The sequence below is a fragment of the Agelaius phoeniceus genome, chromosome 1, assembly GCF_051311805.1.
Source record: "Agelaius phoeniceus isolate bAgePho1 chromosome 1, bAgePho1.hap1, whole genome shotgun sequence".
In the NCBI taxonomy this organism is placed as follows: Eukaryota; Metazoa; Chordata; class Aves; order Passeriformes; family Icteridae; genus Agelaius; species Agelaius phoeniceus.
The window spans coordinates 74,926,021-74,944,175 of NC_135265.1; the positions used below are offsets into that span (position 1 = coordinate 74,926,021).

Sequence of the window (18,155 nt, forward strand, 5' to 3'; positions counted from 1 at the left end):
GTTTATTTCTGTGAATGACTTGAACATTACTAGTCACAATTCCCAAAACATCCCTTGCAACTTCGTATTATGTTCACTTTCAGGTACAGCGACAAGCCTATCATTATCATTAGCTGTAAGTGACACTAGAGCTGTAAAACTATTGAGAACACAGGGAAATCTCACACACATTGCTTTCTTTCACCTTAAAATCATTTGTCACTGTAGTAGCATTAGAGGATAATTTTGCATTCTCCAACGTGTATTGCACACCAATAACACTGTGTTGCTAGTATAGATGTTTAGGGTAATTTGTTTTTCTCCATATAATCCACATGTTAGGGGTATACCTTTACCCCTGTTATTAAAACAGACCAAACTGAGCTGGTTACATGAGCCTCTGTATTTAAGCCTCAGTTAATAAGAGGGTGCTTAACAAAGCCCTCCTCTCTGAACCCTCCCACTGCATTCACTTGCAAATCACTGTTTGGCTGGCAAAGCCGCCGTGCTGTCCCCCCCAGCCCCAAACCTCCTCACGCTGAGCACTGCGGCTCTATCAGCAGCAACATCTCGGTGAGGGGCAGCGACACCTCTCCTTGCGAGGGACGTTTTTTATTAATCAGGGGCACTGAAAGGAAACCAATCAGACAGAGAGTCCCTTTGGCTCCTGCTCGCTGCCTGCCTGACTTAAAAGTGATGCCGGGAGAGAGGGAGCCCTAGTGAGAGGCGAGTGCATTCCGCGCTGGAGACACGGGAACATGCAGAAGGCAGGATGCAGGTAGAGAAGCAGCGCTGAACGGACTGAACTGGGCTCACACAGACAGCCTGGGTGAGTAGATCAACTTTCTGTAGCATGAGAACTGCCGATAGCAAAAGAACAGATGCTTTCTTTAGGAGTGTCTAAAATGTTGAAGATTCTGTGCAAATACTTTTTAGGGAAGGGGGAGTGGAGGGGCAGTGTCAGCAGAGCACTTTGGGGATATTTCTCTTACAGAGTTCAAAAAACCCCCAACCCATTAAATTGCTGAAATCTAAACTTCTGATACTGTATATATGATGACTACTTATGTACCTTAAAATATTAGCAATGCACATGCTCTTTGGAAATACTGTTTGATATGAATCAGTTTTTCCTGCCATATAGGAGTAACAATATAGCCTAACTTTCGTGCAGGATGCTTTTTCACCTGTCCAGATAGAAGCAATACCCCTTTTCTTTCTTTCCCATGTATGTGTTTGTCAATACATCTAATAAAAACAACCTTGGTTAAGAAGGATGAAAAAATAGGATGTCTTTGTTGCTACTAAGAATGAAGTAGTAACGCTTTTTTGGATCTTCTTTAGTGAAAGTAGCAAAATTAGTGGGATTTTTTTATATGTTTTACAGGGGGAAGTGCAGCTCAGGGTTCAAAAAGATTGAGAGCTGAGGTAGATGTCCCTTTGGATATCTGTGGCAGAAAGTCAAAGTCAACAGGCTTAAAGTACAAAGATGCTTTCCAGAAGTCCTTCCAAACTACCTTGTCAGCCTAATATATATAATCAGAGTCCCACAGAAAGCAAGGCAGAAAGTGTAAAAGGTCATACTGACCACTTGACACTGAAGTAACCAGCAGAAAACCACTGAATGACATTTTGCCTTTTCACATGCAAGAAACATGCTGTCACATGTGTTCAATTTCACTGTATGAGCTTCAAAGAAAGAATGATGTACATGAATTAAAAGGAAATTAATATCCCTTCCTGTTGTAAGGCAATATGGATACAGCAGCCACTCACCTTGTCACAGATTTAAGTCATAGTTAAGAAAATAGAATGGTATTTTCTTAAAATACTTTCCATTTTCAGTAGACAAATTTATAACCAATGTATGAGTCTTGCTCTGATTAAAGGGATAAAAGCAATAAAACTAATATGTTACTGAGACCACAGCAGGATTATGCTGCATTGATCAGTACTACACTAGCTACCCATGCTAAGGATAAAAATGGATAAAAATGCAAGTGTAGTACTTGCACTAGTTTTGGAGATGAGATCAAAAGGTTTGTTAAATAATATTAGTCATAGTGAGGGGAATTACCAATGACAGATCTTTAAAAATCATTGTCTCCAAGTAGTTCTCCATATCTGAAAGGATAATTTTATTCCAAAAATATAGTGAACTAATTAAATATTCAGAAGATTTGTGTTATAATTTGTCTATGACTATTAAGAAATTTATTTGTGAATTATGTTAGTTGTTAAAAAAAGCATATTTCTATCTATATGTCAATCTGACAGATAAAATATATTGTCCTGTCATTTGTATTTCACTGTGTAATAATGTAAATTCAAGAGAGAATTATATATGTTTACAACTATTGTGATTTTCTATTAACAAAAATATAAAACATTATACAGTCAAATGTCTGTGAAATAAATAATTTTTGGTTTCAGCTTTTTTAAGTTAGGTAAATAAGATTAATTTTAAATGGAGAAATGTAACTGTAACTGTATCAGTACTATTACTAGTTGTACCTAAAACAGTTGCCAAGTCTTTTTAAACTTGATGGAATGAGTTCAAGAATCAAAGTTTTTCATATGTTTATTGCCTGAACTAAGTAGAGTTTTTCATTTAGAGATTGTCTCGTAGCCATTATTGTAGAATGTTATGCTTTTTGTGTAACCGGTACATCTCACCTAAACACAAAAAGAAGTTTGGTGATGCAGTTAGTAGAGAAAATGTGGGGAGAAACAAAGCTCTGTCATTTGCTTTTTACAGCTCCATGTTAAAATTACTTGAGGCTTTCAGAATTTTCATGCTTTTCTGCAGAAGTGACCATTCTGAAAAGGGTGTCCTCCTCTCCAGACAGCAGCCCATGTACAGGGATTTGTGCTCTCCTCTCACCTGACTGCTGTTCCACAAGGATGCTGATCTCAGTAGCAGTTGCATGGTACTGGCAGAGACGCCCTCTCATCATGGGATCAGCCAATAACGATGATTTCATTCCCTGACCTACCCACCGAACAAAATATAATAACCAAAATCCACTGGTTTAAATGTCATCACCCATAACGCTGCTGAAAGGACCTTACAACTTAATTCTGACATTCGCTTATCTCTGGCATCAGTACTTGGTTTCTGAATCTGCACAGCATGGGCTGCAGGGAATCTACTGGCAGAAGTGTTTGAGAAGCAGAGCCAGAGAGTAACAGGACTGACAATTTTGTCTGAGGATGAGTTTGTTCAGGAGATATCATATAAGAAAACTGGGGTACGTAGGCTAGAGTATAGGATAATATAGATGTATAAATGGATGTGTTTCTTCCATGCAGTCAGAGCTATTTAACTGCAGAAGGTAACTGGACCAAAAATCTAGAGAAAAATGCATCTCCCACACATATCAGAATGGCTTCAGAATTTCTAAGGCTTGCAGCAGGTGTTATATTCAAATGTTATCTGCAGAAGAACTAATATTTTAAAATGAATAGAGTTGCCCAAGTAAAAGCTGCCTGCATTCTCTATGTGAGTGAGGGAATTTAAGAAAATAATTCATAGGAATAAATCCAAAATTTTGTGAAAGGTGGTAGGAGGAGAAGGAAAATAGAGCAAAGGGAAATGAACAAAAAGAATTTTTGCAAAAGCAGTCAGAGTAATTTCTCTTCTTGCAATTTAAACACATAGGAAATTGCTGAATGTTAAAAGGAAAGTTATTTTCCTGACTTTCAGTGACTGATCCTGATAAAAAATACCCCAGTGGCATCGAGGACTACTTGCCGAGCATAACTGAGCAGGAGAGGCATACCTTGATCAAATCATACTATGTTTCTGCAGTGCAAAATCCTAGCAAAACTGAGACTTGGTTACTTCTGGGAAAATATTACTAGCTTCAGGGAAAAGGAAAAATACTGGATGTACACTGCAGCTCAGAGGAAGGCCCAAAATGTTTTAGAAAAAAATATTTTTTTAACACACAGTATGTAATTTTATTACAGAAATGTCAGGAAGTGAAGTACGCTGCTTATAATCTTTCTTCTGCAATCCTGGGGAGATTACAAGAGGACATGGGTGGCATTGCTGTCATCCCATACACACACAGTGCCACACAGAGCCTTGACTATGTCTCAGTTACAGAGTATCTCTGTGTCAGAGTCAGGGATAAAATGGGGCCTCCACTTTCCCAGTCTTCAAAGTTCTCTGTAAGATTGAATGTTCAAAAGTATATTTACCTTGAATACTTAAATAACAGCATCAATAACCACAAATGTTTCTCAGAAAATGTATTTCTGCAGTTGCAAAATGGAGTGCTTTAAGCGGTGTCCAGTGTATTCCTTTGCTAGCAAAATGCAAACTTCTATAATTAAATTTCACACCTTTTAGCAGTAAGAGTAATAGCGACATCAAGACAACATCACTTTGGATTCTGTTTCCCTATCCCAGAAAAACATATTTTTCATTATATGTTATCTCTTGATATAAAAATATCAAGGAGGTTTAGGTAAGTACAAATTTTATAGATGCTAGGTGGTGTTCAGGTTGCTTTGTCCTCAAAGGCTGTATTTGAAAGAATGACCACCTTCATAGAAATTCTGCCTGTAATGATATTGCAATTTTGGGCCATGCATGTTGGTACTAAAGGATTCTATTTCCTAAAAAATACTGACAGCATCTTGCCATTGTAGATAAGTATGTTGAGAAAGAGCTCCTAAAACACTTGTCCAGATTCAAAAAATGATCTTCATAAATTACACCCAAGAATAGATTCCATGAAACATAGAAAACTGTGGATAATGCATTTGTGTTTGGACATAGAAACAGTAGGCCCTCCCACCATTTAAACAAATTACGCAACAGCTCTCAGAAGGAGATTATCTGAATTTGTGCATTTTTAATAGTTCAATTGAAGTCAGTTAATGATGTATACAAGCCTTCTGGCAATATATACAGTTATAATTAGATTTAGCCATTATTTTCAAAAAATATGATCTATTATATTGATAATCAATGATGCACAATCAACCAGTGGTTGACATTCATATTTCAACATGTCTTAAAGAAAGGATTCAATAAAAACATCAAGTTGTATAAAAAGTGTTCAATAAAGGAAATTTAAAAATAAAATTATCTAAAAAACTCAGCTTAATATCTTACTGAAATAATTGGGTTTTTTTTTCCTTTGTACTCCATCATTTAATATTTGCTCCTAAAGAGATGAAGAGGTAAAGCAAAAATGGGCTGAGTTTGGTATAAATGTGAAGTTAATCCCATTGTTTCTGTTTTTAAAGAAAAAATAGGCACAGAACAAGTGAAATTTAGCATTTTAAAATCCAGCAGTTTTAAGTTCTGTATGATTTTAAGATTTCAGTAATCTAATCACATCCAATTTTAACAGAGAAAAATAGCCCTGGTGTATGAACAGAACTGTTATATATATACACCTTCATCCATGTACACATGCATCTAGAGACATAAACTGGAGTATAACTCATGCAAATGCTAGAGAAAAATAATGCAATATTTGTAGAAAGCAATATATTACAATGGGTTTTCTTAAGTTTATAATACTGCATTCTGGCTGAATTTTTCTGCTTACTTTGTTGTTTATTGCAATACTTTCATATGGTTTGCATTATTCTTTGTTATTATTTTCCATACTAGTGCATTTAAATATCAAGCCTTGTAGTGGGAAGCTATTGTAAAAATGTTTTTTATTCTTAAGCCACAGATGCTGGTTGCAGGTAATCTCATGGAAATAGTTTTGCCTAGGTAGCAAAAGGAGAAAAAAATCAGGAAAACATACTTATTTCAAAAGGAAATTCTTGTAGTTGTTTAAACTATTTGTCAGGAGAGCTATTTGTGCTTGTGTTGCATTCCAGAACCTGTATTCAGACCGGGTAACATTTTGCAATAAGACTGGTCCCACTGAAACCAGTGAAATTACTTTTGTGCATTTCCCTTACCCTGAGTAAAAATGAGTGTGGAATCTGTGTTCTTATGCTATCTGATAAAAAAGATTCTATTTTCCTCAGAGTAAACATAAAAATATTGAATTGCAGAAAATATTTTCCCATTTCCTGGAAGATTTGCAATAATCCTTACATTTGTTTCCCAGATATAAAAGGTAATTTCATCACTAATGAGAACTCAGACTTGTAGGAAAAATGGATTTCGATGTAAAAAATAATGTAGTCTCTTCATTCTTTCCTGTTATCTTCAATCTATGGATTTACTGCAATTGAGCTTGATCTTGCTCTTAATGGTTTCAAATTTGTGTTATATATGACTTCTTTCCTAGTGAAGACAGCTATCTCGTTGGATTTACATCTTTTCTAGAGTAAGGTAATAAGTAAAATCTCCTGTGTTCTAAATAAAATTAATTAATCTCTTCAAGTTCCTTCATGGCGATCGAACAATACTGAAGGTAATTGTTTTTTGCTTAGTGGTAGTAATAATAGTAGTAGCCTCAAGGCTGAAAACTCACATATTAGTTGAAGTACTGATTTAGTGATATTTTAATTACATTTGTCACAAGCTTCTGGTACTGCCTGCTCTTCCAGTTATTGTCTTCTTGAAAAATCCACTTATGGTACCAAACCATCCCTGCAGTAAGCAGAAGGACTTTCAAATAAAAAAATGTATTGTGTTTATTGTTCTTATAATCACTTTTAAAGGCAATTAAAGAAAGGAAAGTCTCAAAAACGTTGGTACAACTGCTCTCAGCTATCACTGGCTGAAAGAATCTACTGGTTGAGAATCTTTCCCTGAAGCTTTCATTCAGGAAAGGGGGAAAAACATCATTTAGCTTAAAAAGGGGAGTGGATTAGGAAGTCGCTAGATGCACCACAGAGTGAAGCTTTTGCCAAAAAAAAATTAAATTAAAAGGTGTTCATCCCTACAAGGTTGAATCTAAGAGATAATGATTTAGGAACATGCCTAGTGTTTCACATTCAGACACATAAATGTGAGTACAGCTAGAATGAAAGATTTAGCACTTCTGACAATGCTACTCTAATAATTTATTTGCCATTTGAATTTATGCTTAGGAAATTCACATTTACATTTCTGAGCAAATTTTTCTAACAGCTCCCTAAAATAGAGATCCAAAGAATTTAGAAAATATAGGATACAGAAAAAAAACAAAACCGAAGAATAAACTTCTCAAATCTACAAAGGCCTTCTATGTTTTTTTTCTGTCACTGATGTGTTGAGACTCTACTTCATGGCACTCCCCAAACCAAAAGCCTACAGGCTGAATAGTTTTTATAACTACTTTATGTTTGCAGAGCAGTCATATGATTAAATAGAGAACTGCACTGTTATATAGAGACATAGGACCGCGGTTCCCTTGATTACCCAAGAGAAATACTGTGTAATTCTAGCAATACATAAATCCTGATTTCAAAGGAATATACAGCTGAAGATTTGCTAACAATTGCATACAAGAACAAAATATGGTACACACAGAGAGCAGTACACAGTTTGTGTACTGGTCTGTGTGTGTACCATACTAGGAGTAAAACATATTCATAGTTTGACTGTTGATTAGAACGAAAATGAGTCTTAAGGATTAACAAGTGCAGGATTCAAGTTCCTGGTCTCATGACTTAAAATGAATGTCAACTTGTATTTAAAAAGTATTTCACTATTTTTTAACTGGCAGACAAATTTTATTAAACTCAGGATAAAGTGATATTTTTCTGCAGGTGTGGGTATTTTGAAATAGTAGCTATGTCTTAGGCATCTGACTGAGAAATTTTCTAAGATTTACATGTGGAGATCCCAAATAATAAAAAAAAATGGGGCAAAAACATGCATTGAGTAACCCAGGGTAATTGCTAAAGAACCTGCCTAGAGCTACTGGAAGAAACCTTGTCAACCTGGTTGAAAGCATCTCCAGTTCTCTAGAGAAGGAAGAAAAAGAAGGAGGAAGGGAAGAAGGGAAGGAGGGAGGGAGGGAGGAAGGAAGTGGCAGAACAAAGTGGCAGAAGAAATTTTCAGAAGGAAGGAAGTGGAAAAAGGAAGTGGCAGGCAGAAGTGGCGGAAGTGGTGGAAGGAAGGAAGGAAGGAAGGAAGGAAGGAAGGAAGGAAGGAAGGAAGGAAGGAAGGAAGGAAGGAAGGAAGGAAGGAAGGAAGGAAGGAAGGAAGGAAGGAAGGAAGGAAGGAAGGAAGGCTTCCTCTCCAAGAAGAGTGGATTCACAAAACTGAAGCAGCATAAATATTTCTGGATTACTTATTTTAAGACTATTCAAAATGCAATACTGTGGGTAGCTACAATAAAAATAGGACCAAAATGATTGTTGTAGTTTATGTCTTTTCTTCACAAATAGTATCAGAATCAATAATTTTTTGGACTGAAAGCTGAACTCTGAAAAAAAATATACTGTAGAGGAACATAAATAAGGGGACATGGTGGTAGAATGAAATAATAAATGAGTCACATTAATTTTCTGCTTCCTTCACCTCTAGTTAATTAGCACTAATTAAACTTCATGCTAGTCAGCCTGTGGGTCTAGTAGAAAATTTAAAAAATCATGAAATTCCATTGCCTGTAGTGAAAATTTACATGTATTTGTGTATATATGTATCTCTATCTGTATCTGTGTTGGTATAGTTTTATCATTTTTTTGATGTAATTTTAGAGACACAGGTTAGATTAAAAGATCTAGGGATCTAAGTATACTTATATCTCTCTATATATCTACATATATACCTACATATGTCTGTGTAAATATAGCTCTAATGCATAATGACGGATACAGATTTTTAATTTCTTTTGTTGTTTTTCTATGTGCATGACATCTCTGTTATGAAATTCATGCATATATTTGCATTGTAAGTTTTCCAGAGCTATATTCTGCAGCTAACCAATATTCCTATGTGCCAAGTTGAGGAGGTCTTTGCAGGTCCAGATTTTAATCTATAATATCGACCTAGAGTGGTAAATATCAGAGAAAAACACAAAAAAAGTCTGCTCTGTCTATGCTGTTATTCCAGAATTATAGAATGGTTTGGGTTAGAAAGGAACTTTGAAGTTCAACCACCCTGCTATGGGAGGGGGCACCTTCCTCCTGGTCAGGATGCTCAAAAGCCCATCAAACCTGGCCTTGAACTTTTCCAATGATGGAATACCCACAAATTTTTTGAGTATCCCGTTCCAGTGTCTCAACATCTTTGCTGTAAAATATATTCCTCTCATGTCCAACCTAATCCTTCTTCTCTTTGAATTAAAAGTCATATTGAGTTTTTCATCTACCAGCACCCTAAAGTTCTTATCAGCAGAGCTGCTCTCAATCTCTTAATCCCACAGTCTGTAGTCATGCTGAGGATTGCCCCAGTCCAGGTGCAGCACCTTGGACTTGGCCTTGTTGAACTTCATGAGATTTGCATAGGCTGTTTTGCACAAGTCTGTCAAGGTCCCTCTGGATGGTGTCACTTCACTTGGGTGTATCAACTGCACCACACAGCTTGGTGTCATCTGCAAAATCACTAAGTTGTGTGCTGTCTTTCTCATCATCTGTGTAGTTAAAAAAGGCATTAAATAGTATTGGCCTCAGTAGAGGCCCTTGAGGGACATCACTCTTTACTAGTTACCACTTGGACACAGCCATTGACTGTAAATCTCTGAAAGAAGCCAAACATCTGATTCTTTCTCTGTGTAACAGTCTAACCATCAAACCTGTATGCCTCCAATTGAGCAGCATGACTGTTGTGTTGTGGGGGATCATATCAAAGGCCTTACAGAAGTCCAGGGACATGATATCGGAAGGTACCTCATCCACCGATGCAGTCAGTCCGTCACTGAAAGCCATGAGATCAGTCAGACCGTGAGATCAGTCAGGCAGAGTTTGCCCTTGGTAAAGCCATGTTTGCTGTCCCTAATCACCTCGTTGTCTCCCACATGGTTTAATACATCTTGCAGGATGATGTGTTTCATAATCATACCAGGTGCAGAGATGAAACTAATGAGCTGGTAGTTCCCAGGGTCCTCCAGTTTTTTCAAGATTTCTATAAAATAATTCCACTTCATTCAACAGATTTGTTTTGAGGCAAAAATTCCATGAAAGAGGAACTTTTGAGTAAATTACATTAATAGAATTGCATGGCACGACTTTCAGTGAATTACTTTAATACCCCTGCACTTTGTATCTCAGTAAAAATATTGACAAAATTTGCACCTTCACAAAATTTAAACAATTATTTTGACATAGAGTTTTAAGCTTCCTTTCCTGTTTCTCACATCATTGAACAAAGGTTCAGGAAACCTGAAATCTTTTTGCTACAATGGAGTTTTTTAAATTCTTCATCCTTACTTATGATCATCTAAATGATCAGCCCCAAAGTAAACAATACCTCTGTTTACTTTCATTTTAATGTCCCTTCACAATGCAAATAAAAGTTGTCTTCTTATTCCTACTTCACTTAATTGGTCCTGAAGTTTAGTTTTATCCTGATAATTGAAAGGTCAAATAATGTGAGCATGCTGCTTTTAAACAGAAATTTCAATCACAGTGACCACTATCAAGTATCTGAAGAGCAGGAAGGACGCAGAAAACATAGACATGTTCTTTGGTGTTTTGCATGTAGTCTGTAGTGGTTCATTCTAAGGCACACTGAAGGAAGCATGAGGTTTCTGGCATTACCACAGAGCATCCAAGATTGCTTTTTCTATTTATAAAAAAGGAAATGGAAGATGTCAAGATTTAAAGATAATGTAGTCATAGGCCAGAGTCATCACCTCCATATACAAGCAATTGTTTTCCCAGGTGTGGTTGACAACAGCAGCATCAATACCACTCAGAAAAAAAAAAAAAGTTATTTGCCCTGAAATATAATGGTGTTCATCTTTGAAGGCAGCATGTTTTGTTAATTTTTTCCTCAAAAAATGAAATTATACCATATGGTATGTTAGACATTTGAGACTGGAAATTGATTTATCTTAATAAATCTTAATACTTCACCAGCCATATTCTTTAATGCTAGGAATGGATGTTAAAATTTCTTGGTTATCTCACTGAGATTTTAAAAAGTATTTGTCAATGTTCATTTGTTTTACTGCTGACAGTTCTCTGAAATTGCATGCAAAGGATATTTCAACACAATCATGATAAAAAACATCAATATTTAAAAGCAGAAACATACATATGCTTCCCTTAAGTTATATGTGTGTTTGTATATATATATGTATGTATATATGTATGGTTTAAATAGGTGTAATTAAGAGCTTGAAGTTGAAGCTCTTACTTGTGAGAGTCATGTACATTATAACCTCATTGAGTTCATCTGGTAGTGAGCAGGAGTACCATGAGAGCTCAGTCGAAACTTAATATGTGTGAAGCCAGTTACAAAAATTATTACCTACCAGAATGGCAGCAGTATCATAACATTTCCAACATTTATCTCTTTTCATACTGTGTACCCTTCCTTAGGGTGTAGCTTTACTGCCTTCTTGCACAACCAGCAACTGGTCTCTCTGTGTTTCTGCTGTGGTTTGAGCCAGGGGACTATTCAGTTTTTGGGGGTCAGAGGGATTTGTTGATTTGAAGAGAGGAGAGTAAAGGGTTCAGAGGTATCTGAGTGATCCTCAGCCCAATGGAAGTGAGGAAAAAGAGGGTGGAACCCTTCACTAAAGGATGATCTGTCAGCAAAAATTCCTTTCCCTACGTTCTGGAGACCAAACTGGTTTATCAGGTACAAGAAAAGATGCTTCCCTCAATTCCAAGTCTTCCTGACCAGTTGTCCAAAAGAATTAATGCCACCATTATGTTTGTCTTAACACTTTATTGATGCTGAAACAGAGAAAGAGTGAGAAGGGTAAGAGTAATTACTGACATCTGTACTCGATCATTAGGAGGACTCCAGAAGAGGAAGGGGATTGGGCTAAGCGTAGGATTCCACCTGGCTTGAGGACACACATCCATATCATTGGATATCCATAGCTTGCTGTGCTATTAGAGCAGTCATCAATAAGGCATATTCCTCTATCACATTTATTCCCAATGATAGTGACTACTTGGCAAAAATTATAACTAATAACTACTAGAAATATTATTAGTATTTCTGCATTCCCCTGATATGGAAAATATTGGCTATTACTTAAATGAAAGTCAATTATTATTTGTATATTAGACACTGAACCCAGCTCTAGTAGAACAACACAGCACTACCTAGATGTCTAGGGATACACTGGTTTAAGTGGTTCTTACCCTGTGGGTCTGCAAACTTCTCAGGAGCTTGTTTCTAAGAGAACTACACAAAAAATATATAGTCCAATTACAAACAGCTTGAAATTTGTCATAGAGAATTGCACTTTCCTGACAGAAAATATTTATAGTATCTGTAATCTGTAGGAATCAAAAAGAAACAATTTAGAACCATATGTGTCTACTGCATTTTCAATAGATTAGAGGCTTATAAAAAAAGATATGTGGCCTAAGTAACCTTTTTTTTTTTGTTAGACCATAGACTGCAAAAAAAAAAGGAAGAGATTATAAAAGAACAGGGAGTGGAGAATTTTTTATTCATACTTTTGTTGGGATTTTGCTATCACTAAGAAATACGAAAGACAAGAGGATAATGAGGAAGGCACAAACAGTAAAGTTTTAAAAACAAGACATTTGAACCCTTCTAATTTTAATATGAAGCTATTAAGAAGTTCCAAACCTTGCATGGAAATAATCTTGCATTGTTTAAATTTACCTTTTGCATTTAACCCCATCTTTGATAAGAATAACCAAATGATTTTACTTTTGAAGTGCTGTAAATTTACTGGTACAATGGGAGAGTGTAAACAGTCATAGCTTATTGTTCAGAAAAAAATATATGCTGGCTTGAACAACACATTTTTTGATTGAACTCAGACTAAAATACTGAATTTAAATCTGGAAGCAAGAAATACTAGAACATGAGAAAATTATACAAATAATATGAGGACTTCACATGCATTGTCTTTATAACAATATAGTTCTATCTCATGAATCTGAAAGAATATAGCTGCTTTATTAGAGACCAGAGAAATTAGTATTCCAGTGGTGACCCTCAAAAATTGCCAATTACCAGTCAGTAATTACAAGTATTTTAAAGTGTTCTATGACAGCAATCAAGTATAAGCTTCAGGTAAACAGCAGAAGTGCACATAGTTCGGATGGAAAGCTCATCATGTTCTTGCTGAATATTCCCATGGACATCAGTAACATTTGGATCCAATCTTGATAAAGGGAGGACATATTGTCACAGTCATTAAAAGGCCAAGCAGAGGACTTGAGGGCTGCAAAGGGACAGAAAGGGCAGAATGCACTGCACGGCTGAGCACCAGCTTTTTCAGCACAGCTGAAGTTCCTGACCCCCACCAGGCTCCACGGGCAAGAGCAATAAGTGGGAAATGGTTAACAAGGTTGTGCAATCATATAAAACTATTAATATTAAACTATTACAAATTTTTCTTTCTGGTCTCTTCACATCCTTCCCCCTGCATAGGGATTGGTATGTGCACAGAATCCACATTATTTGTATCATGTCCATGTGTATGAAATGTGAGTAGATAGATAACATTAAATGACAAAGCCAATTAGAATATATTATGTGAACAAAACTATTTGGATTTTTTTAATGTGTTCTCTTCTGTGCAGAAGTCATCAGTATTCAAGCAAACAAGTGGAAAAAATCCATGTTGCTTTCAAGGTAAATGTCAGACAAAACTATTGCAAAATGCCAACAGATAGTGATTTCTGATACAGCAGAGGATAAAGTTAGATGAAAATATAGATAATATAATGAGGCTTCTTTCTGCATAGGCTGGCAGAGAAAGGGAAAGTATATCTTCTCAGCTATCAAAATGAGATTGCAATACAATTTTAATATAACTTTAAATGAGATAAATATAATACAGTGAACATAGTGTTTATAAAAGTAGTACATTCTTTTGTTAAAATAAAATAATAGATTGAAAAAAATTGTTTTCATTGCTATACATGAGTACTACATAACAACAATAGACAAACACAAATTAGACACAGGGCTAAAAATCTTTAGTTTAAAAATTCAAAATCAAATGTATACATTAGTAATGCGTTGAAGAAGCCATGACTTTAGAAAGTATTAAAATTTATATATTTTGAAGAAAATTTCATTAAAAGGTAGAGACAGAGGCAAAGTGAAAAAACCATAGAAATGCAACAGCAACCTAACTGCAAGCCATTGGAGATAGCAGAATGCTTTTACTGACTTAGACAGCTTAGAAGAAAGTTCTAAAATGTCTTGCAAACACAAAAAAAGAGAAAAATATGAGCAGTATTATGCATATGTAGGCAGAGTAAATGCAGTACATGTAGGTAAGAGAAAAAAAAACCAAAACACCCCTACAAAGAATAATTTGTTATTGCAATAATGTCCTGTGTACGTGATGAAGCAAAAGAGAATGGAAATAAAGAGCACCTTACCATGTTTAACCTTTAAATGCATACCAAAATGAGATCTACTGAAATAAATATGTTAGAAAAATGCAGGATACATTGGCTTTCAGAAAGAAAATGTAAAATTATAATTTTTTCATCATGGAAAAATCACTAGAAATTGGGAATTCCAATTATGAAGTCACTACCTAAATTCCTATTAAAGCCACTTTTTAGTGTAGGTGTAGATAAAACATGCATTAGAATCAGAAAATAATTAAGTAATCTTAGTTCGCTGTATGACAGAGGACTTTTATCATTAAAACAAGATGATAAATTGAAAGTATGAATGTTATTGACTTGGTTATGGAGTATTTAAAGTAGGTCTGATGATACATAAAAGAACTTCATTGAACATAAAGTAAATATGAATATATTTTAAAATGTTAAGAGGGAAAACAAAAAGTGAAAACATGGCTAGAATAAGCACTTTTATTTTAATTACATTCCCAATGATCACACACATCCAAATGAGGAAAGTTTCACACATAATATAATTTTCTACATATTTTCTTTTATAATTTTAACACATTCAAGGTGATGTTAACAGAAGTGTTCTCTTATGTATTCAAGACAAAAAGGGAAGGCCCAAGACAAGAAATAAGTTTAACCTCAAGTTCGTAATTTCTTTTTTGACGACGTAATGACTTTTTTTATGGTATGAAATTATCTGCTCTGCAAGATTACTCACTTACATTATGACACAAGTGGGAGACAGGTCCAATAGGGAAATTAAGATGATGTCTTTAATTTTTGTATTAGATATAAGTGATTTTACTGCTTCATATGAATTATAAAACATTTCATGTCACTATGGAAATGATAAAGTCGAAAGTTGTTTTCATATTGTGAAGGGATATAATAGAAGCTCATAAAATATCAATAGTAAAACTGAAAAGTTTGACTTAAATTTCAAAATATACCGACTACAGAATTTTCCTTTCATGGGAAATCTGAAAAAAAATACTGGTAATGAGAGTAAATTATTGTGAATTCTTAATTTTGTTAAATTTCTAACAAATAATAACTTGATGAAGATTAATAACTTCTTATTTTTGTAAATTTTGAGTTCAGATATGTTGCTGGAGCAAATTACCTGGAGGCCAAGTCACAAGCTGTTACATCAAGGTGCATCATAGGCTGAATTGACTGCTTGTCACAAGAAGATAGGAGATAAGCAAAAACTGTCTAATGAATTTCAGAGTGGAGAAGAAACTGCCTAGATGCTTTTTTTCTGCTTTTTTCACCTGTTTTAAGGTGGAATGTTCATTCCATCATGCTTTATCCATTTGCTTCTCTTGAGAAAATCTGCAGTCCTACTTGTCTGCTTTGCAGTGAAGTCGCATCATAACCTCAATAACATAGAAGTTTTCCTAAAACTTATCTATATATTTTATTAGAGTAGAAATTGTTAGGTGACATCAGATACCACTGTGGTGAATACCAATTTGTGTGACTGATGGTTATTCACAGATAACTGTTATCTTTAAAGTTTCACAGAATGTAGCAGAGGCTCTTAAAATACATTGAGAAAGTACTGCTATTACAAATATTTCCAGTAAGAAAAATCTTGAAACAAATGAAACAGTAGATCCAGTGTAACAGAGACTTTTGTCAAAATTTCTGAGCATCTATAAAACTAGCTTAATTCATGGACTTGCTGATATTTTGCAGCTCTGAAAACGTCAGATCAACGTTTCCTGAGGTAGGTAACTGGAAGTTGTTTCTAACAGCCAGCCATGCTTCATCTAACAAATAGATTCTATAAATGGAATGTTTAACTTTATACTCTTCTCTGAAGAACACTTATTCTCCTTTCCTGCACCTTTGTTGTTCTCAAGTGTTTGTATCCTCTCTCTTCTCCTTTTTCCTCATCTTCTTGGTGCTTTCCTCATCTGCTCACTTGCTCTTTCCCTTTCTGGTACTTGCCTTCCTCTTTTCTTATTTACTCAGCATTCATCTCACTAAAGACAAAAAAAACCTACAACCAAATAAAGAAGAAAGTAAGGACATAGTGGTTTAAATTACATAACATATGGCGTTTAATTTAGACATAAGAAGAAAAATACTAGAAGAAATGACATTCCGTACAAGGGGTAGCATATTTTTGCATTTATGCTTTCATCCACAGAATATGTATTTGGACTTGCATCTCTGGAATTTTAGCTTGGCATATCTTTTTTCATTGACCAAATAGGTCTGTAAAATCAGCATTTACTTTCAGCCAATACATTGCTACAAAATACTGTGATATAGTCACAGACAAACCATAAAGAGAGCTTCCCCTTTGTAAATCAGCAGGAAAACCTTACTTATACTTTAGTTAAAAAAGATATTAGAAAGAGAATAAACAACTATCAATACTCCTGTGATGCTGAGAATACCACAATTCCTTCCTCACAAAGGGTTACAAGGCTGTGATGGAATCCCAGTGTGGCACATGAAACTCATGGAAAGAGAATACTGTAAAGAAATTGTGAAAGTACACTACACATTATTGATCGCTCTGTGCTTTTCCATTCTACTCTTTCAGATACATTCTTGTCCACTGACCTTTCAGATATGAAAGCAATCTAGCCTATATTTTCCAAAATACAGGCAATGCCTTTATAAGTGCTGTGTTCCTCTAATCAAATGTTTAATAACCTGAAGTCTCATCAGTTATTAAGAGTGATGTTTTAAGTCAATCTCACTTTTTACAGAGACATGTAATCAAAGTATGTTTAGAAAACACCCTTGGCACTTTCATTTGATATTTATATATATATATTCCATTTCAAAAGATGTGAAATAAGTAAAAAGACACTACAATTTTTTCTCAAAATTGGTAGAAATGCACGTGGGTGAAATCAAGAGCAGGAAAACTTATTCTAACTCCTTTTTTTTCCACAACAGGATGTTTGCTAAAGCATATTTATCTTTAGTGTAAACATTTCACTCAGATTCAGTAAGATTATTAGCGTGTATTATCTAGTTCTGGGTTACACTTATTAATAGAAAACAAAAAAATAAAAGACACCGCAAAGCAAGCATCATCTTCAAGAAAGAGGAATAATAGGAATTTATGCAGCTTCACCATCTCAAAAAGTGCAAAGGTATAGTATAATGTTATGGCTCCCTCTTTTGGATAACAGATATCTAGTATGCAATAATAAAAAAAACTCATCGTGTCCTTAACATAAAAAAAATCTCCACAGGGCACTATTTTTCGCCAAGATTTTGCTTAGAAATTATTAATGATATCAATAAAAATATGCTTATATAGGTTTCTTGCAAAATGTCCAATTGTATAAAATAGACATGCATTTCCAAGAGAGCTCTGTAGTCAGAATATTTTTGAAATATGTTAAACATTAGTCTATCAAGTACCTATAACAACTGGAACATGAAAATCTGATGGATTGCTCCTTATTTTAGCAGCGTTGTTAATACGAAATAGAGAACAATAAAGAGATGATTGATGAAAGCACTTAATAGAACTTACCTTCTGAAAAAGTGACCAGAAAGGAACAAATTTTACTCTTACACTATTATTACTTCATTTTCAACAGTGAGTGAAAAATGAAGTGAATGGTCACTTGGGTTCTTTTTTTGGAATTTCCATTTTAAATGCAACCTATTTAAAAATCCACACATTTATATGCATTCATTTTGGGAAATTTTTGAACATACCATTGAAGAAGAAAAAGAAATTTAACATTTTTAGAATTTTTAAAAAAATCTTGTAAAAGAAAATTGTTTTTATTAAGTGT

The 18,155-nt window shown here is 34.8% G+C and overlaps 1 protein-coding gene across 2 annotated transcripts in view; it reads left to right on the forward strand.

Annotated features, from left to right (window-relative positions):
• The first annotated feature begins 453 nt into the window (after positions 1-453).
• Positions 454-18,155, forward strand: part of CDH9 (cadherin 9) — a 99,005-nt gene continuing 81,303 nt past the window's right edge. For both annotated transcript variants that reach the window (XM_054638357.2, XM_077181873.1), the window contains exon 1: positions 454-808. The gene's annotated coding sequence lies outside the window, so the exon portion shown is untranslated. The remainder of the gene's footprint in view (positions 809-18,155) is intronic.